At 40.3% G+C, this 18,128-nt stretch overlaps 1 pseudogene across 1 annotated transcript in view; it reads right to left on the bottom strand.

The window, feature by feature from the left end:
• Positions 1-748: 748 nt before the first annotated feature.
• The window catches only part of LOC308547256 (tubulin alpha-1A chain pseudogene), a 137,253-nt pseudogene continuing 119,873 nt past the window's right edge, over positions 749-18,128 (bottom strand). Inside the window, exon 3 of the transcript in view lies at positions 749-2,155. The product of the transcript in view is annotated as a tubulin alpha-1A chain pseudogene (transcript). The remainder of the gene's footprint in view (positions 2,156-18,128) is intronic.

Raw genomic sequence — 18,128 nt, 5'->3', positions numbered from 1 at the left:
AAGAACCGCAGTTAAGAGGAAACTGGGTGGAAACTGCTTAATTTCTATGGACCTCAGCTGTCTCACCTATAAACAGGGATCATTCATTAGGCAATCTTTAGAATTTTATTCAACTCCAAATATGTATGAATTAATGGAGAGTGTCCTTTACCAAACATCGCAGTATATATAGTAATGTTCTTAAAGTGGTTTTAGGTAAAAATCTTTCTCTTTATATACATATGTTACTATGTTTATATGTATATTTACATGAGCTATGACAAAGCTGTATGGACACACCGATGCATTAGGTGTTTTCCCATGTGCTCATACCACTTATAAATGCATATGAGATCAAAATATGACTGTCATATTCCTGCATATATGAGAAAGGATTTTCATTCACTCAACATTATATATTGATATTAAAATAATCATTGTTATTAATGTATTTATACTATGATGACTATATGATTAAAGAAATCTAAAAAAGAAGAAATTCTAACTCGCACTTTATGTGCATTAAAGAAACAACAATGGGAATTTTTTTTTTCCATTTAAGACAGGGAATAATTTATTCAAACTCCTTAGGGAAATGGACAGGTTGGGTCTGTAACAGTGTTGTGTTTTAAAGCATAGGCCAGTAATTGTACATTAGAGTAGACACTGCTACTCAAATTCACAAATTAACTGATCAGACCACAACTTTTCAATGTTTAAAACAGAATAAGTTTCCCTGTAAAAGCAGCACCGTTGTGACATTTCAACTTTAGTATTCCTCTCCTTCCTCACCCTCTCCTTCAACAAAATCCACACCAACCTCCTCACAATCCTTCTCAAGGGCAGCCATGTCCTCACAGGCCTCAGAAAACTTTCCTTTCTCCATGCCCTCACCCAAGTACTAGTGAACAAAGGCACGCTTGGCATACATCAGGTGAAACTTGTGGTCCTGGTGAGCCCAGGCCTCAGCAATACCTGTGGTGTTGCTCAGCATGCACACAGCTCACTGTACCTTGGCCAGGTCTCCACCAGGTAGCACAGTTGGAGGCTGGTAGTTAATGCTAACTTTGAAGCCAGTGGGACATCAGTCCACATACTGGATGGTACGCTTGGTGTTGATGGTGGCAATGGCAGTGTTGCCATCTTTGGGGACCACATTACCACAGTACAACATGCAGCAAGCCATATATTTACCAGAGTGAGGGTCACATTTCACCATCTGGTTGGCTGGCTCAAAGCACGCATTGGGGATCTCTGCTAGAGAAAGCTATTCATGGTGGGCTTTCTCAGCAGAGATGGCAGGGGCACATGTGGCCAGAGGGAAGTGGATGTGGGGATAGGGCACCAGGTTGATCTGGAATTCAGTCAGATCAACATTCAGGGCTCCATCAAACCTGAGGGAAGCAGTGATGGAGGACACAATTTGACCTATCAATCTATTCAGGTTACTATAGGTTGGGTGCTCAATATCGAGGTTTCTATGACAGATGTCATAGATGGCCACATTACTAACCATCACGGCACAATCAGAGTGCTCCAGGGTAGTGTGGGTGGTGAGGATGGAGATGTAGGGCTCAACTACAGCTGTGGAAACCTGGGGGGCTGGGTAAATGGAGAACTCCAGCTTGGACTTCCTGCCATAATCATCAGAGAGATGTTTCCTCAGCAGGGAGGTGAACCCAGAACCAGTTCCCCCACCAAAGCTGTGGAAAACTAAGAAGCCCTGAAGGTCTGTGCACTGGTGGTTTAGTTTCTGAATTCGGTCCAAGATGAGATCAATGATCTCATTGCCAATGGTGTAGTGTCCACAGGTATAGTTATTGGCAGCATCTTCCTTGCCTGTGATGAGCTGCTCAGGGTGGAAGAGCTGGCAGTAGGTACCAATGCGGACTTCATCAATGACTGTGGGTTCCAGGTCTACAAAACACTGCTCTGGGCACATGACTGCCAGCACATGTCTCACTGAAGAAAGTGTTGAAGGAGTCATTTCCCCCAATAATGGTCTTGTCACTTGGCACCTGCCCATTGGGCTGGGTGTCATGTTCCAGGCAGTAGAGCTCCCAGCAGGCATTGCCGATCTGGACACCAGCCTGGCCAACGAGGATAGAGATGCGCTCACTCACAGTTGCTGCTTTGTGGCTGCCAAGCGGATGGCAGAGAGGAAGAGGAGAGGTTGCTTCTTACAGAGTGACTCTTAGGCGGCCTTTGTAAGAAAATCTGCATATGATGGGAAATCTTTTAAAATAGAAAAATTCCCATTTACTTTAACTCTCACTGTAGATTGAAAAAGCTTTCAGTCGATTGTGTCATTTTAGAACTGGAGGAAAATATACAGTGCATAATAGTACATTGTTTATTATATTTTCCAAACCATGCCATCCATCTCTTGGTGGGCTTTAAATTGCAACCAGGTGAAATGAAACTAAACCGTTGGCATCAATAACACCTCTAAAATGAAGTGAATATGAATATGTATTTGGGAATTTTGTTTATGTTTTCCTTAATTTCAGATTAACAGCACAAAAGAGCAGCTCTTACATGGCGTCTGAGACAATAGAGTGAAGAAAAATGTCTTATTTAACTTGAGGATGACCCAATTTGTAAGTTACAGAAATAAAATTTTGTATTTTGATTACTGCATGTTTTAAGATCTGGAATATTAAGACTTTTAATGCTAGAGATGGGATAAGTTAATGTAGATAGTTAGGAAATAAACCCTTCAAGTATTTCTTTGCCTTTGTTTTTCCCATTGTAATCCCAGTTTATGTCACTCTACTTAGCACTTAGAAGAAATTCAATAAATCTCTGTTTCGTGAATAAAGGAACAAATAAATGCATTTCGGAAGAGGTTCTTAATGTCCTTGTGAGCCTCAGAGTTACATTTGATAAAGCTCTCCCAGACCAAAAAGATGAACTTCTAATCTCTCTGGGGAATAAGGAAATGCAATGTTTCATTGTCATCTAAACGTAGCCCATGAATGTTTTCAGTGATAAAAGAGATGCCCATTCATCTACTTTGTTTTGTAGAGACAGCAAGACTGTACTGAAATCTGCATTTCAATCCTGCTGCTCTCTAAGCCAGAGTTTAATATATTGGGACTGAACAACATTTGTTTGTTCGTCAATTATTTCAAAATATTTGCTGAGCATCCACCCTGTGCCAGGCACAGTGCTAAGTTTTGAAATGAATGATATAGGTTCTATATTTCTACTGAGGAGTTCTAAGTCTGTCAGCGGAAAGAAATACATAAAGAGATCCAGCCTGAGCAGACTAAATTTGGAACCCAGCTCTGGCCTTTTTAAGCAACATAGCTGTGGCTAAAGGTTGATTCATTTTCTTCATTTACAAAGTGGGAGACGGCAGACCTGTGTATTGTTATTGTTCATAAATTGCATATCTGAATGCTGATCTTTTGGAATCCTGCATCTGCTGGGTCCTTTCTATTTGGTGGGGATTTTTAAAGTGGGTCAATGTGGGAGTTCCTTGTTACCATGATGTTTGGGTCCCTTCTAGGTGCAGTCTGGTTCCCCATCACCTCCTCTGCCTGAGGGACTGTAGGCTGACTTCCTGTTCATTTATCGATTGATTCTTCTTGTCACTTTGCATTAGTGTTTCTCTCTCTCTCATCCCACTGTGAAAACAGAACATACTTTTGGTACTACTTGCTACACTTCCATCCTGAAGAAAATTTATTGCTCACTGGAAATTTCCAACAGAAGTGAAGGAAGGCTTTTGTGTGCATGTGTGTGTGTGTAAGAGTTGGGTGCGAGAGAGGCTTCCTTTAGGTTCTTTGTTTAGTCTTTCCTACAGGTTCCATTTTTTTAAGTCACAGTTTGTTTTGTTTGTTTGTTTTGTTTTTTACTTTGTACAAAGGAGAGAACTTCAGGTGTATTTTACAGAAAAATAAGACATGAAGTGAGTGTCCTGGGGTGAGGTGAAGACCATTATGAGGTGTGTGTGGGTATGGAGAGGACTTCTAGCTGGATTCTAGATGGACCTCTAGTGTTTTCACTAAGAATATTACCTTTAAGGGATGAGGTTGTTTAAAAAAGACTGCAAATTTCTTGACACTGCTCCCATTGACAGGTGGGGTCTATGTCTTCTCTCCTTAAGTCTGGGTGGGCTTGTGACTTGCTTATAGCCAATAGAATGGTGCATGGCTTTCACAGCTAGACTGAAAAAAGCAATGCAGCTTTTGCTTTGTTGACCAGGACACTCACTATGGGAGCTCTGAGCTAGCCACTCTGCAAGGAAGCCCAGGCACATAGAAGTGTTCTGGTTGAGGTTACAAATGACAGCATTAACCACCAGACATGTGAGTGAAGGTGGCTCCAGAAGATTCCATTCCCATATGTTGAGTCACACCTACCTGTAGAGTTTTTCCAGTTGAGGTCCTAGATATTGTTGAGCAGACAAGCAATTTTCATTGTATTCTGACCAAATTCCTGACTTACACAATTTGTGAACATAAAGAAATGATTGTTCTAAGCTGTTAGGTTTTGGAGTAATTTGTTATGCAGCAATGGTAACTGGAACAATGGGACATAAGAATAAGGATGTGGAGCCGGAGGGGTCAATAACCCACAAGAAGCATTACACTCCCTTTTCCTAGGGCACCATGTATTCTGCCATGGATGGTTTTGCTCTAACCAAACACTGGGGCAGAGTAAGAAGAGAAGGAATAAGGGTCCAGAAGAGGCCTTAGCATCAATTACAAGGGGAAAGAGAAGGAGATAGAGAGGAAATTTTTGTGGCCAACAGCTCCAGGCAGTCATTTTTAGGCAACCCAACATAAATCCAGTGTAAACAAATCAGTGGGTACCTGTACAAAAGTTTCTTTATAAGAACCAGTTTCAGGAATGGGGATTCTGTTTTTGCAAACTCAGAGATATGTATCAGTTTCCTAGTCAAGATTTTTCAAAAGAATGTTTCCATATAGACTGGGAACCGTTATTCTCTTGAGTATTTGACAGCAAAGAGGAATGGCACACATGAAATAAAATCAGGAATACTCTGTCCAAGTTAGGTCCATGGAACTACAGCAGGGAGAGTACCTACTGCCCCAACCCAGAGCAGGGCCCAGCCATTGAGAGTAGGAACTTCTCATCTAGAGAAACATGATGGTTCTCACAAAGCATTGAGATACCCTGCTAAGCAAATAAAGAGTACATAGAGATTTGGTGCTCACTATACACAGTTTGAAGTTTTCCCCTAGGATATAATTTATAGATTAATCTTTAAAAAAAATAAATAAAATGATCTCAACTCTGGGAGAAAGTCTTCTAACCCAGTAGATTTCTTAAATCATTCTTATGAATAGACTGTTTTTCTAATTTCTCCCTAAGTTTGTGTATGATATATTATTACACCAGAATGTGAAACCAGCCAAATGAGCCCCAGGAAAGAAATATTGCTCCAAAGTAAATATAGGAACTTGGTTAATACTACATGATCAGATATCTTGCAAATAAGACACACAATTAAAATATCATTGTATATGAGACTGGGAGTTACAGATTGTATGAGATAGTTCCACCATAGTGAAACAGAAATTTGATATACTTACTGAGCCCTGAGAAGAATTCTGGGGAAAGGGAACTTTGGATCTGTATGGGGAGAAGAGAATGGTTATGTAGAAATGTGGCTGAAAACTAGGGGACATGGAGGAACAAAAGCAGATCATAAATCTTTTATATAGAGCAAATGTTTAGCAAACCATTGATCCCCTCCAGCTAACATCTGCCCCCTCACCAGGACTTCACCACACTATTGTCTGTGTCCATGGGTTGTGCATATATACATATAAGTTCTTTGATTAATCTCTCCCCTACCTCCCACTCCCCTACTTCCACCTTCCCACTAAGATTCATCAGTCTGTTCCATGCTTCTATGTCTCTGGACCTATTTTGTTCCTCAGTCTATTTTGTTTATTAGATTCCACATATGAGTGAGATCATGTAAAACTGAGTCAGGAAGAATCAGGAAACCTGAATAGGCTAATAACAACTGATGAAATTGAAGCAGCAATAAAAAAAACTCCCAGCAAACAAAAGACCTGGTCTGGGCAGCTTCACTGGGGAGCTTTCTAATGATTTAAGTTGTAGGGTTAGATAGTTGACTAAAAATTTTTCTTGCTTTTTGAGGTAGGCCTGTTAGTGCTATGAACTTCCCTGTTAGGACTGTTTTTGCTGTGTCCCATAGATTTTGGGTTGTTGTGTCTTTGTTTTGATTAGTTTCCAGGAAGTTTTTTATTCCTGTCTTGATCTTATTGGTAACCCATTCATTGTTTAAGAACATGCTATTTAGCCTCCATGTGTTTGAATGTTTTTGAGTGTTTTTACTGTAGTTGATTTCTAATTTCATGCTCTTGTGATCTGAGATACTTGATATGATTTCAATCTTCTTGAACTTGTAGAAACTGGATTTGTGTCCTAACATGGTCTGTCTTTGAGAATGACCCATGTGCCCTTGAGAGGAATGTATATTCTGCAGCTGTGGGGTGAAATGTTCTGTAAATATCAATGAAATCCATCTGATCTAGTGTGCCATTTAGAGTCACTGTTTCTGGGTTGACTTTTTGTCTGGGAGATCTATCCAGTGAAGTCAGTGAGGTGTTAAAGTCCACGACTATGATTGTATTGCTGTTGATCTCTCCCTTAAAGTTCTTAAGGTTATTCTTGATAGGTCCTTATTTATTGCCATTGTAATTCTTTGTGCCTATGTTTCTACCTGTATTTCTTCTTATTATTACCGCTGTCCCTTTAACATTTCCTGCAATGCTGGTTTGGTGGTGATAAACTCCTTTAGCCTTTTTTAATGTGGAAAGCACTTTACTTCACCATCTATTTGGAATGATAGCCTTGCTGGATAGAGTCGTCTTGGTTTCAGATCCTTGTTTTCATTACCTTGACTACTTCATGCCATTCCCTTCTGTCCTGTAGAGTTTCTGATAAGAAGTCAGCTGACAGCCTAATGGGAACTCCTTTGTAGGTAACAGCTTGCTTTTCTCTTGCTGCCTTTAGGATTCTTTTCTTGTCTTGAATATTTGGCATTTTAATTATGATGTGTCTGGGTGTGGACCTCTTTGGATTCTTCTTGCTTGGGACTCTCTGTGCCTCCTGAACTTGTGTGACTTTTTCCTTCACCAGGTTAGGGAAGTTTTCTGCCATTATTTCTTCAAACAGGTTCTCTAACCCTTGCTTACTTTCAAACTCCTCTGGCACTCCTATGATGAGAATATTGTTACATTTCATGTTGTCTCACAGCTCCCTTAGACTGTCCTCCTGTTTTTTTAGTTGTTTTTTCTTTTTGGATATCTGATTGAGTGATTTCTTTCTACCTGTCTTCTAATTTGTTGATTTGATCCTCGGCTTCCTCTAATCTGCTGTTTATTCCTTCTAATACATTCTTTATTTCTGCTATGTCATTCTTCATTTCTGACTGGTAATTTAGTTTCCATATCTTTTTTCATGCTGTTGAGCGCCCTTACAATCAGTATTCTGAACTCTATATCTGATAGATTGCTTATTTCCATTTCATTTAGTTCTTTTTCTGGAGACTTCTCTTGTTCTTTCATTTGGGGCTGTTTTTTTGTCTCCCTATTTTGGCTGCCTGTTTGGATTTATTTCTGTGTATTAGGTAGATTTGCTAAGACTCTAAGTCTTTTTGGAAGGTCTCTGGTGCAGGCCAATGTCATATGCTGTTTGTGACTTTCCTTGAGTAGCTTGTTTGGAGTTATCAACAACCCATCACTTGAGGTCCCCTCTGTTGGGGCTGGGTGCATTTGGACAGGACCAAGATGTACACCAAAGTCTGCTTTTCTAAGGCCCTGGTCCAAAAGCAGATCAGGCAAAGACTCAAAGCACTCTGAGGTTTGCCTCTGCCTGCAGGCTGATTAATCTGATTTTCTTAATGAGCCTCGGCTGCAGAAACTCTGCAGGGTAGGGCAAGTGGTTTTCCAGCAGGGTGGGGCAATTGCTTCCCCCTCAGGCAAAAGCTTCTTAGAAGATAAATGTCTGCTTGAGATAGATGCCCTCTGCAGTATTCGAGAATGAGTCTGCACAGCAATCCAGAAGTATGCCCCCTGAGCTCTGTCTCCAGAGCCCACAACCATAGATTCTCCTCACATAGCTCCAGTCCACTCTGCCCTCCCTCTGCTGGAGACCAAGGTGAGTGGCTGCACATGAAACTTTGTGCTTTGGCTCTTTAAGAAGGTGCGTGCATTTCCAGCCATCTCTCCCTAGAAACCCAGCTGCTTTTCTCAGCCAGGTGTCATGTGGGCACCTTTCTCAGTTCTGGTGCTCTGGGCTGGGAAGCCCAGCCTGGGGTTTAGGCCCCAGAGTCCTCAGTGGGAACCCCCCATAGCTGAGATATCCCTTGGGACTTTCAGCTGCTGCCTGTGGGGGCCCAGCCAGCCCTCTTGCACCTCTATATTTCCTACCAGTTTCTATGTGGTCTCCACTTTTCCCCCTTGGTTATGAGGTTGCTCTCTAGCTCATCTTCAGTTGCAGTTGATTATTCAGGATGGTTTTTCTATATTATAGTTATAATTCCAGTTTGGTCCCAGGAGAGTGTCAGTGTAGCTTCCACTCAGTCTGGTGCCATCTTTAATATCCTGTAAAAACTTTTCACATTGTTATATTACTTTACTTTAGTAAGGCAGCTTAAACAACTTGGAATATATATTTATATAAAAAGTTAGAAAGAAAGTCTTCCAACAAAGATTATTAGGCACAAAAAGAGATTTATAGATTTTCCTAGTAAGCCCAGTGTAATCATTTTTTTTTCTCTTTTTTTGCTGGGTCCTCTTATTGGTAATGATGAACTTTATTCTTTGTTTATGGTAGTTGGGACCCTGATTTCCTGATATTGTGCATTTTTTCATATTTAAAGGACGGTAAGGCTTTTCTTCTCTGAGGTCTTACAGATGACTGACATTAGTCCTACAAAGCTGCAAACCCTGGTCTTAAAGGATCAAAGACTGAAGTAGAGATAATTTCCTACAATGATTCTACAGACTGGGGAGTTAACTGAGGAAAAGGATGCCTATTGCCATTTATTGAACTAATTAAAAATTAAAAACATGCCTTTAAAAAAAAGTGTATCTCAGTGCATGATACTAATTAGTTTCATTTTTTTTCTTGAAGAAATTGTAACCTAATCCTTTTTTCCCAATGCTCAGTAAATGTTGGTGATTGGTTTATTAACTTTTCTGGTTCTGGGATAATTTATGCTCAGGCTTTCTTATATAGGCTCACATTCATATCCTTTTGTAACCTCTGATCTCAGATTGAATTTTCTTACTACATGCCAACAAAATGTAGAATCTGTGGTGAAAGAGAGCTTGAAAAGCTATCTTATCTCAAATGTACTTTCCGGCAAGCGTATTCCAAGCCAATAAATGAAGATGTGCAGTCTCTAGATGAGGAGGTGATTGAGTTCAGACCATGGAGCAAGTAGTGAGGTCATGATGGGGCAGAATCTTACTGCTTAGTTTCACAACCCAAAAATCCAATATTCATCTCCTTCAATAATAATCATGTTCCAGGGAAGAGGGCATAAACTTGTAATGCAGATCCCCCCAGAATGTTAGTCACTAGAATTAATTTACTTTGGAGAGTTCTTTTTCAGTGACCTTTGATTTTAGGCTTTTCCTTACAACAGTGTGCTTTGGAATCTTATAGGCCTTCCTTGCCTTCACCTTTTAGGAATTTTAGGAGACGTTTGAGTTAGCAGATGCCACGGTCAGCCAGGTCTGTCAAAACGTTCTTATATTCTATCTTTTGAGCTGTTGTTATTTGAGTGGCTTTGCTGGTCATGACAAAGTATATGGCCTTATATAATGACACCATAGGCTCTGAGTACAGAGTCTTTTCTAATTTTGACTCATTCAAAGATCTTAAGTTTTTCATAAATATCTTTAGGTCTAACCAAGTAACCCTGGACTCAGAGTGAGGTTTTCCTAAATATTTGTAGGGAAGAGAGAAAATCATGGGACAAATTTTGTCTGGCTTAGTGAGTACTTTTGAAGTCATGGGTAAGACTGGACATTTTGTAAGATTTCCTTTGTGTGTCAGAGAAATTTTCAGCAAGCCAGGCAGCTAGATAAAAGAGAAACCTGGACCTGTTTCGAGATGAAAGTCTTCAAATGAGCGCATGCCAAATTCATCAGAGAATGTCTTTTCAAAGGAAATATTTGCTTTCTTTTGAAAATTCATTACTATAAAGCCCATTGTGTTACTAAGCTAGTTGTGTGACTATTGAGAAACAACTAAACATAATAAATGGATGCCTCATCAAAGGCATGCTCATGCTGGCTGATCTTTCTTTATTGCAATAGTGAGATATATGTATCCTAAGCACCTGGCTTCACAAAGAAAAGACATGCTTTGTACCCATCACTATTTCTAACTAGGAAAACTCCTGTACAACTATAGTATGGAGAAAAGTTGAGGCTTTCTTTTTTTTAATTCCTGGAAACATGGAAAATATTTTCATCTGAACTTCAGAAGAAAGATCTATTTTTCTGCTCTGTTTTTGGCTCACCAGATTGGTCTTGCCCTTTGATAAATGGCAAAGTTACCTTGTTAACCAGCATTGAGCAGATCCAGCCCCTGACCCTGCTTGGGCTCTGTTCTGGGCAGGAAGTGGTTTTCCCTCAGGCCAGATTTCATTTTCATGTCTGAACCTTGTGAGATCTTCAGGCACTAAATCAATAGCTCCTATTCAGTCAGTCCTGAAAGGAAGGCAGTTATCAAAAGGAACACAAGTGAAGGCAGGTGACAGCAGATGAAACTCTGTGATTATTTTCCAAATGACCAGCAGGCTCTGAAGTCTGGTGATGCTTCTCTGACCCACCTCAGATCTTTCTCCTCAGATCCAGTTTGGTGTCAAGCTGTGCCTGTCATCAGAATATGGTGTGCCATTTTGTTCTTGAAATAAAAAAAGCAAGTGGAAATATTTATGTCTTAGTTACCTAGTCAAAATGCACATTGAGCCAAAAATAATTGCCTACAGTAAAAAGAAAAAAAATCAGCTGAGGAAGATATGAATATTGTGCTACTAAGTGAACCTCCAGTATGGGACATGACATACTTCAAGAGATATTTTCCCCCTCTTCCCACTACCCCCCAACATATAAAACAAGGAAGTCAAACATAGGCACTGAGTTTTGAAACTATAAAAAGGGTTCTTTGACAGAATATACAAAGGAAGGCATGTCATAATAAGAATAAAGAATTGAAAATGGAAAGACCATTTCCTCCTGGAAGTCACCCTGGATTTGGCAAGAATATGTTGGAGTCCCCTCCCCCCCAAATCACTGCATGTCTTCTATTTAATACTGAATATTATTGCAGAGCCTAAGGAAATATATTATATGGGCCTTGATTTCAAAGTTTCAGGAAGCTCAGATCCTAAAATAGCAGATAGGGAGGAGAATCAAAGCATTTTTCAAAAGTCAGATAACTATCAAACAATATATCTAAGTGGGTAATCAAATTTCCTTACCAATACAAGGCTGAGGTTTTTTTTCTTGTACAGAAATACTTTTCCTAATGTAACAGGAAAACTCACAAAGAGTTGTGTATTATCAAATGTTTGTAACTGCAATTCCATTTTGAATGTCTTTGCTTCTTAAAAGGAATTTTGTGAAGATTCCTTCCTACAGAGAAAGATGATTTTCTAATGTGCAAAACTATCTCCAATATATATAAGTACTGGGGTTTTTATGTTCAAAAGGAGGGTCCTTTCTACCAAAATTTTACAAAACAGGTAACTGTCTTTCTGATATGTGGTAATTACTTTCCATTATTCCATACATTTGATTCAGTTTAATGCTGGTTTCAGTTTCAATTATATTTAAGGCACATCTGTGCTGTGGAGGTAAGACAGTGCAAGCTGTGCACTGAAGGAGCTTACAAACCAAAGGAACCATAAGATTTAGCTTCTGTATTTTTATGTCTGCCTGCGACCAATTCACACACCTTTAGGGACCAAATTTTAATCTAGACAATATTATTGAAGAATGCACAGACTCACAACTCAGTCATTAGAACAAATGTAACCAAATATACAGAAGAATTAACCTTGTCTAGACTGATAACAATAGTGCTATGTATTTTTATAGGATTTGGAAATCCGGATAATTAGTTCAAAAGGCAATAAAATTCAGATCACTGAAAATCTGAAGACACCCATGTATATTTCTCAGGCATACAATAAAACCCTGCAGCTTGGTGTAGGGCACCTTGGAAACACTTCCTTTTAAAGCCAGTGGCCTATCATTCCCAAAATGCACTAGCACCAGGTTGGGGCACAGAAAGCAGGGCCTCCTCTGCTTTGGGGGATCTGGGCATGATGCCAGCGTCAGGGATCCAGGTCGCTGTGGTGTCTTTGGGATGAAGCAACAAGCAGCCATCAGACACTAACCTCTAAGTGCCGTGAAAACTCCAGGTCTGAATTCTGACATTGTGGAGAGAGGCTCCAAATCAACTGAAGTTGATCAGTGGAAGCCACTTTTCTTTACTCCTGCAGCATCACAACTGCAACTGTGAGAGAAGTTTGTCCTTTCAAGGAACCCTGGGTCCAATGCACTCTGTTCAATGGAATCTTAAAAAAAAAATCAAGATCCCTGTGGTAGGTATCAGTCATTGGTTTCCAGTTACTCGACTTTTTTACAAGTCTTAAGGATCCTATAAACTTTGAAAGTTGTAGTAAAATATTTATGGAGCAAGTCAAAGAAAAGTTGGTAGTTTAGGTGAAATTCTGATATGACTAAAAATCCTTTCTACTCTCTTGTTTTTTGATTCATAAGAGTATAGGTACCTGGCTGGCCTAGTGAAATACCAACTCATTTCACTCCCTAGACCTAGAGTCATGTGACTTCTACAGTTGCTATATTATTTTACTTCTTTTCTTCCTAGTGTTTAATTTAGAAATCCAAGAGATGATTTGGATGAAAAATGACAGTCCAAATTTATGCTGGTGCCACTGTTGAAATCTCTCAACTCATTACTCTTTCTGGATTTTCCTGGGAAGGGCTTTGGATCCACTTTTCCACTGTGCATGAGAAACCTTAGAGTAGCAATTGGTGTTTCAGGTTTTTAGGGGAGATATAAAATGGAGGCCTGACTAGTAAAATCTGCCACCCAAAGCCCCAAGATACTCTTTATTCAAACAGTCATAGGACCCTGGTGGAGCTCCATCTGCAGCAGTCACATTTTTGCCTTTGTGCCTTTGCTCCCTGGCCAATGCTTAGGAGCCTCCCCTTCCCGGTCAGGGGGCGGGCCTTTAATAACAGGGTGCTGTTCAATAGCGGCTGCAACACCACCGGGCAATGGGGATTGGGTTTAAGCAAAGTGCTTCGAGGTTCATAAACATGCGCTGGGCAGGAAAATGCTATCGCATATAAATGTGTGCAATATTATTCCAGGAAAAACATATGAATGTTTTGGAAGTCATAAGGGATTTCCTAAATAACTATAGTGCGTGGCAGCCAAGAGCTTTTTGCTCTGAGAAAGCACAAGATCATAACTGAAAGTGTGTTATGAGGCAGGAAAAGGTCAAGAAGTACAGGCAAAGTAAGGTCTTGTTTGGTTCTACTACCCTAGCTCTGGGGGTGAAATCAAGTTCATGCCCCTTTATTCTGAGGTATGATTATAAAGTAACTGAGTAGGTGCCTCAAAAAATATATCCAAATAAATGTGGCCTTCAAATTAGCCATGGGGAAAACTCTAATTACGGTGATACATGTTTGCTTAAAATTTTTTTGAAACTCTTTGCTCAATTCCTCTTATCTCCCCGATTGTTTATTTTTATATTTAAAAAATTTCCCCCTAGATTTTGATATGCACTACTTCTTGAGGTTTTATATACATTACTATTGTGAATATTCCCATTTCACACTGTCACTAGTTATTTTCTGGGTTTGTGCCCCATACAGGAATGTAACCTGGCACAGAGTAAAAATGTAAAAAAAAATTGTTGAGTGAATGGCCTTCAGAGGTAGTTTATGACCCGTAAAACAAACCTCACCTAATAGTTAGAAGTTATGTTTTGTTTTATACCAAAGCAGTGTCACCTACTTTGATTTGATTACCAATACTCACCAGTTCTGTTTTCAAATTACTTTTGGTTAATTTTAAGAATCAAATACACCTTTTTTGTATAAAGATTTATGACCATTGAGACTATTTTAAAAGAATGTGCTCTTGGCTCTAGAGGTAATTCCAAAGGAGGAATTTCCAAAATATTTTAAGCCATGACTGCATCATTGTGTAGTGATGCCCAGTGGAAAAATATTTTTTTAAAGCAATGGAACTGTTCTTTAAATGTTACTGAGAGTTACCAGAGGCTTCTGAGAAATCAACTCACTATTGTGGCAGATTTCCTTCATTTTGGGAAAAATCAGCAGAATAAGCACTTGGGTTTGTCCAAGAACAATCATTTGTGTAATGAAAGTCATCATCAATTGGTACTAGGCATTGCAGGCTGAGATGTGATGTGTTCTAGTGAATAAAATTGAGTCTAGCTTTAGGAAGACATTGTCCTTGCAGCCTCTCTAAATATGGGTTTAGATTTTAGTGTTTGTCTCTGACATTGTTCTAGGAAGATGTGTGTGTGTATGTGTGTGTGTGTGTGTGTGTGTCTGCAGGCATATTTTGTCAGTTTATTTGTTTAAGGATATTCCAAAACCCAGAAGGTAGCTTGGCCTTCTCTTTACATTCTGGAAAAGAAAAACTGGGAATAAAAATAAGACCAGGTTCGGCCCTGCTCAGTGTGGCTCAGTTGGTAGGAGCGTTGTCCCCATACACTGAAAGGTCACAGGTTCTATTCCTGGTTAGAGTTTGTGCCTAGGTTTCTGGTTTGATCCCCAGCCCTGGGATCTGGATTCATGAGAAAGGCAGCTGATCAGTGTGATCAGTGTTTCTCTCTCACATTGATATTTCTCTCTCTTCCCTCCTTCTCTCTCTAAAAATCAATGAAAATGTCCTCGGGTGAGGATTTAAAAAAAATTTAACCAGGTTCTGTCATTGCTATCTGGATTGGAGCCCCAGATGTAGCTTGATTAAGACCAGTAGATGGAAATGAACCATTGATTATTGTGATCTGTATTTAGGGCCATAGAAACTGCATCACAGTTGGTGAGTAGCTTGAGGGTTCCTCTTGTAGGAAGGGGAAGCTCCCTTGGTCAGTTATTTTGGCGTAAGAATAAGCAGGCCTGACACTGTAGTCTGGAGCTGTGGGGCTAAAACTGGATTCAGGGATGGGAAAGAGACCTGGAGATTAGTTGAGAAGAGGCTGAGCTGGTTCAGCCATGTAAAAGTTAGCCAAGAGCTAGGCAGAAGACCTTGAGGTTGGCTTTTGTAGCTATGAACCTCTAGAGTAACCACTTTTAAAAATTTTTATTTTTCAATTAGAGTTTACATTATTCTGTATTGGTTTCAGATAGTCATAGGGATGTAAATTACAGCATAGGAATAAGCATGTGAATATTTCCCTGAGTTGTGATTGTGTCAACCCTGAGCCTTCAGTAAAATGTTAGATGTGACTGTTCCTCACTGTGTTGTGCTTTCTGGTGTCTCCACCGGGAATGCCTTGCTGTGGAGAGGGCCGAGCAGCCTGGAGGACCGGTGTCCAGATTGTTCAAGGGGACTTGCAGAGCTTGGGGTCAGGGTGGCTAGAGAGATGACAAGTATCTCCTGGCAGCCATGGATGTCATTCTCCAAAATGTCCATGGACCAAGGAGAAGATAACTTGAGTCATGACATTGGGACTCAAAGTCATGGCAATTGGATAATTAAGGAAACATGATCTTTTTGGTCAGTATAGGTACTTGAGCTCTGGGAACACATTGGTTTTAGCTGAAATAAGTGTACAGACATCCAAGGTGACTGCTTTAAAGGAGAAATCACTGATGTGTCTATAAGATAACCTGTTATCTAAAGAAAGAAATTAAACTTAAACATTAAACTATTAAACTCCATATTTGATCTTTTAATAATATAGAATCTTTTAATAATGTGGGATCATTCCATTTCTTGCTAAGAACTCTCCATGGCTCCCATGGACTTAGAAAAAAGAACCTCAGCCCAGCCATCATGGCTCAGCGGTTGAGCATAGACCTATGATCCAGGAGATCGCATTTTGAGTCCTGGTCGGGGCTCATGCCTGGGTTGCGGGCTCGATCTCCAGTCGGGGGCATGCGGGAGGCAGCTGATAGGTGACTCTCTCATCATCGATGTTTCTCTCTCTCTTTCTCCTTCTCCCTTCCTCTCTCTGAAATCAATAAAAACATATTAAAAAAAGAAAGAAAAAAAAAGAAGAAAGAAATGCAAGAAAAAAGAACCCCAACCAACCCACGTTCTTTCGTTTCCAGAAGACCCTATGTAATCTCTCTGCCCATGGGACCCTGTGTCTCTCCCTTATTCCCTCCTTACAGCCACACAGGCATTTTTCTGCTGTTGTGTTTCCCTCGGGCATGTGTATCCACATTAGTCTGCTCACTGGAATGGTTCTTTCTTCGGCAGCTCCTTTTCCTCAGCCAGATGTCACCTTAGTGTCACCTCCTCAGAGAGGTCTTCCTTGACCACCTTGTCCAATGTCATCCTTCCATCCCACTTCTCTTCTATTGCATCGCTCTGCTTATTCAGAGAACTTGGCATAACCTCAATGAATTAATTCACTTTTTAGTAATTTGTTTGTCTACTATTTGTAAGCTCCATGTGTGCCAGAGCTTGTCTGTCCAGTTTAATGTGTCGTACCTAACACTTAGCACTTGGTAGTGTTCTTAAATAAGTGCTAAATAAATTAAATAATGAATGTACGTATGGACACTGAAATGGCACAACAGTGGAGTCCATTACAAAATAAAAAGTCTTACTGAGCAGGTATTTACATAAGGTCCAGAAGGATGTGCAAAACAAATAGCTAGAAGGGTGAACTCTAGAAAGAGATACACACACACACACACACACACACACACACACACGGCTCTTTACCTCACTTTGGGTGGTATTTGGGAGCGGCTCCTCTACCTTAGTCAGCACACCCAAACTGCTCTTTAGTGGGCATTCGGGATCTTTACTCTCCATTCCTCTCCTCGGGTCTCTGCTTCTTTGGACCATCAGGAAGCCTCTCCCATGGGCCCTCCATTGTCCTCCAGTGTCTTCAACCTTCTGGCCCACACTTAGTCCCCCAGCCCGCTGCTGCTAATTGATCTTTCTCTTCGTGTGTTTGGCCTTCTTATTAAATTCTCAGCCATTCCATTCCATTTTTCCCTACTCCCTCCATGCATGGAGCTGGAGGTTCAGCAACATGGGTTGTTGGGAGGATGTGGGTGAAGGATTGTAACTCTCTAGTCTTGTGCTCAGGTTAAATCTGTATGGCCTTCAGACTTTTCCAATTGCCAAGGATGATAGCCTCCTACAAAAACTCTAGTGAGATTACACTCAGAGTTTCTTTTGTCCACATTAAGTTGTATTACCAAAACCCCCCTCGTGTGACCATCAACAGGGAAAAATGCATTCCACTATCCTGACCTAAACACAGAAGGCTCTCAAAGATGATAACTACTTTTTTATTTTAAAAAACTACACAAATGTTGACCACTTGTGAGGTGCTTTGTAAATATTATCTGACACACTCAGCTTCTCCATATCTCTAGGGTACCTGGCAGGGCTGAAGGAGTTTTGGCAGCACAGTTTCTCTCTTCCCCTGGGACCCCCGGAACCAACTTGCCATGATTAGGTTGTGTTTTTGATAGAACTCAGTGGGAAGTATTGTTCTCAGTTTTCTAGCATGCACATTTCCAAGTGGGGAGCAGTTTGTGTGTCATCTTATTGGTCTGATTGCATTACCAAGTCAGAATATTGTCTGGTTAAATTATACTGATTATTTTAAAATAAAAGATAATTCAAACACAGTTTTAATTTGTAAGACACTTTTTAGAAAACTATGTCCTAGGAAGTGATTAGGGGGCAAGTCTGGATTTATGCCTGGTTCCTATCAGCTGGCCCATCCCTGAAGAGCTGGATGAAACACTATGGTGCCAAAGTGTTCTATGTGTGAAATGAGTTGGGTGTAGAGCCTTGTTAATGGTGATGTCACATTCATGGCCCTCTTATGTTCTTATGTCCCGATTTCCAGA

Source organism: Miniopterus schreibersii (assembly GCF_964146895.1).
Source record: "Miniopterus schreibersii genome assembly, chromosome: 1".
Classification (NCBI taxonomy): domain Eukaryota; kingdom Metazoa; phylum Chordata; class Mammalia; order Chiroptera; family Miniopteridae; genus Miniopterus; species Miniopterus schreibersii.
This window is presented reverse-complemented; position numbering and strand designations above follow the sequence as displayed.